Source organism: Lactuca virosa, chromosome 5 (genome assembly GCF_052849685.1).
Source record: "Lactuca virosa cultivar CGN04683 chromosome 5, Lactuca_virosa_CGN04683_v6, whole genome shotgun sequence".
Lineage (NCBI taxonomy): Eukaryota > Viridiplantae > Streptophyta > Magnoliopsida > Asterales > Asteraceae > Lactuca > Lactuca virosa.
Genome location: NC_136430.1, coordinates 406,929,870 through 406,933,605, shown reverse-complemented (window position 1 = coordinate 406,933,605; position 3,736 = coordinate 406,929,870). Strand labels below are relative to the sequence as shown.

Below are 3,736 nucleotides of genomic sequence, written 5' to 3'. Positions count from 1 at the left end.
CAAGAGAAAGTGTTTTGTTGCGTTGATTGTTGTTAGGGGTAGTGACGCTTAATCTGGGTGGGTGTGTGCACCTGTCCATGATGGATCGCGTAGCATGAGTTTAGTGAACGCATTATGGTGATGGTTTAATGATGAGATTGTGGGGCGATAAGAGAGTGGAGGGATCCAGGTGGGAGTAATCACTTGGGCTTATCGGGGAAAAACCATGGGGTGAGCCCATGGCGAGCGAGTGAGCGATGTAAGACTGCAGGGAGTCGTAGCAATCACGAGTCAGTGAGAGAGTATAGTGTAATCACGAGTCAATGAAGGAGTGTCTTAAGACTGCGGGGACCCGTGGTATTCACTAGTCAGAGCGTGACATGGAGGAGTTATTAGGCTTGGGTAGCCTTGACGACTGGATCTTTGGGAACCTGGTGGCCAGGCCAGGGGCGAGACTGGGGTCTCCATGATGGTCGGGATCCGTTATATCTCGAATTGGTGAGAGGTTGTCGCAAATCAGAAGGAATTGGATAAGTAGTGTGCGCGTAGATTCACAGATCACGGGTCATGGGTTGAGTATGAGATTGGATATGAGTGGTTCCACTTTTGCTGTCGAACCAGACTCTTGAGTTTGGGTTTGGCCCTATTTGTTTAAAGGATAGATGAGTTGAGATTTTAGATTCCTGATGGATTTCATTTTATAGTGGTTATGGTTTGCATATGATGTTCTAGACCTTGGAGGGTCGGTTCGTTTGGTTTGAGCAGGACCGCAACACACATGGAGTTAGTGAGTGTTAGACGACAGAGATCAGAAATGAGGTGTGACTACATATCGGTTGTAATATAGCTTGGAGTAAAGCAAACTTAGTGGTTGCATGTACATGTGGTTGGTTGAGATAGCTCTGTTGGATTGAACGGTTGGGATTATACTCGGGCTAGTGGCCATGCCGTTCAAGTTGTCGGGCGTGTAAGGGATGGAGAGGAAGATTTCGAGGACGAAATCTAATTTTAGTGGGTGAGAGTTGTAACATCTCGTATATTAAATAAATAAATAGATAAGGGTTAATATAAATAATAATCCTTAAATAAATAATATTTAGCGGTGTGTTGGTGTTGGGGAGCCAATTGATACAATTTTAGAAGTGGGTAAATTATAGGGACTTAATTTGAAGAGATTTGAGAGGCTCAGGGGCTGAATGGTAAGTTTTGGACCTAAAATGAAAGGAATTTATAGAATCAGGGGCTAAAGGGTAACTTTTGGACTTAGATTGAAACGAAAATTGTGAGGAGGGGCTGAAGTTGGATATTTGGATGGAAGTTTGAATGAACACGGGATTGGCACCCAGTGATCTATCTTTCCCGTCTTAAGGTCGTTTCCCCAAAACCCTAACCCTAAAATGTGTTAGTCGCCACCTTGTGTTCCCCTCTCAGCCGTCGCCTGGTTAAGACCGATCGGCTGCCTCCTAGCCATTGTCGGAGTCACGAGCCACAGCCACGCTACCTCAGTTGCCGCCAACGGGTGAAAAATCGTTGAGACGAATGTGGACGTCGGGCAGAAGAGGCCGAGGGAACAAATCGCGATTTTGCTGCCATTATTCCCCGCCGGAGAACGTACGCCTCCTTGTCTCCATCCTTGCTGTCGCCGAGCTATCACCGCCATTGCTATATCGAGCAGCGGTTGCGGTTGACGCCTCCCCTCCGACTGCCATGCGCCACCATGAAGGTGGCTGTGATTGGGTGAGTTTCTTGCGTCCAGCTGATGTACTTGTGTGCGTACGTGTTTCTGTCGACCGGAAAAGCGTGGGAACCACCATGGCAGCCCACCATGGTGGCCATTACCTTGCTGCAACCCATTGTTGTTTTCCGTCACCCTCCGCCGCCACCAGCCACCGTGGGAGGTGGTTGTGGGTGTGTGTATGAGTGTGTGTTTGAGTGTATTTGCTGCTTTTGGTGTTTTTGAGGTTGTATGTGTGTTTATGTGGCCGGAAAACCCACCACCACCCCGTGAGGTGGTGGCCGCCGTCGTAAGCCGCCACTGACCACCCCTACCTGAGGTGGTAGTGGGTGGTGCTTGGCATAGTGAACCCTAGTTGGCCCAATTGCTTATTATTGGACTGGGCTTGCGCGTGATTGGGCCAGAAACCCTAATTAGGGTTTAGAAAACCCTAATTTTGGGTTTGTTGGTTTGGGCCTATTGGGACCCGCATTTGGACCAGTGGACCGAAGTTGTGACTCATCCCGATTCCATTGTGTGATGGCTTAGTGGAATAATGGACTTAATGGGTTAAGTCCTTAATGGGTTAAGTGAGAACACTTAACCCTAATCATCATTTCATGTGAAAACCCTAATTTTTGCTTGGGTCTGAGTTGGGCCTTTATTTGGGCTTTGATGACTGGACTGCTGATGGGTCATCCAAGAGCGATCATGTGGACTAGAATATTTAGATGGGCTTTAGGGTAAGGCCCATATGAGGGTTGGGCCCAATTTGGAAAACTAGGCCATAGTTGAGCCATTAAAGGACCTTTTGTGGACCCATTTGGTATTGGGCCTTGGTGGGCCTATTGGGCTTGGATTATTTATGGACCGGATTGGTGGACCATATTTAGACCTAATAATGTGAAGGTTGGTCTTAGATCCTAATCGGGTTATTTGTGGGTTTGGCTTAGTGATAGAAGCCGGAGTGTAGCAGCAGCATTTATAGGATCTGCTCGCCATTTGAGGTGAGTCTTCTCATTATACTTACCTGTGTTGTAATTCGTGTGTGACTGGAGGGTCTTATTCTTGTTGATGACCGGAGGGTCGTATTTACACTATTGACTGGAAGGTCTTAGTATATTATTGACCGGATGGTCACTGTACATTGTAGACCGGAGGGTCTTAGCACATTATGGACCGGAGGGTCTTGTTTGTTTATAATGTGATATATATTATCGTGCATATTGTCTTTGTGACTTATGCTGTTATAGTAATCTGTGTAAATATTGATCTTATATGCTTACCTGAGTTATGTGATAGTATGCATTTTATATGTGCATATGTTGTGTGTTGAGATATCCTGCTTATTGTTGTTGTGATATGTATATTGTAATTAATTGAGTTATCGAGTTGAGGGACCGGAGGGTCCATCTGAGTTGTGGAACCAGAGGGTCCCACTGAGACACATTGACCGGAGGGTCTTATTGTGAGTATAGCCATGAGGGCTAATGGGATGTGTGTGGTATTTTGGGGAACTCACTAAGCTTCGTGCTTACCGTGTTATTGTTATGTGTTTCAGGTACTACTCAGGATCACGGGAAGGCGCCGGCTTGATTGTACACACGAGATGAAGTTATGTTTATGAGGATCCTGGATTTTATTCAATTAACTATGAACATGTGTTTTTGATAATTTGATATTTGGGGATTTGTAATATATGTTGACGAGATTCATGTGATTTTAAAAATGAAAAGTTTGTTTGAAAATTTACGGTGTTACAATAACCAAGTATTAGATATAAATAATTTTCTACCATTATTTTTTGCTAAAATACATGAGTACTAACCCACCGTTAAAGGCAAAAATTAATTGAAACATATAATCCAGGAACTACTGACACTTTAGAAAAAAAAGAATATCACACCTTAGAGATAAATTCATTTGAGATAAATTAAATGAATGATGTGGTAATGCAATTTTAGCTAAAGTAACTAAAGGATTAAGAAAAAGAATTTCACTATGTTGTGACAAGCCAAAGATTGTCACTTATGATAGGATGTG

The 3,736-nt window shown here is 44.2% G+C and overlaps 1 long non-coding RNA gene across 1 annotated transcript; it reads left to right on the top strand.

The window, feature by feature from the left end:
- The first annotated feature begins 1,341 nt into the window (after positions 1 to 1,341).
- Positions 1,342 to 3,441, top strand: LOC145115953 (uncharacterized). The gene is made up of 3 exons (XR_013711788.1): positions 1,342 to 1,716; positions 2,647 to 2,700; positions 3,255 to 3,441. It is a non-coding gene; the product is annotated as an uncharacterized LOC145115953 (long non-coding RNA).
- Positions 3,442 to 3,736: the final 295 nt, after the last annotated feature.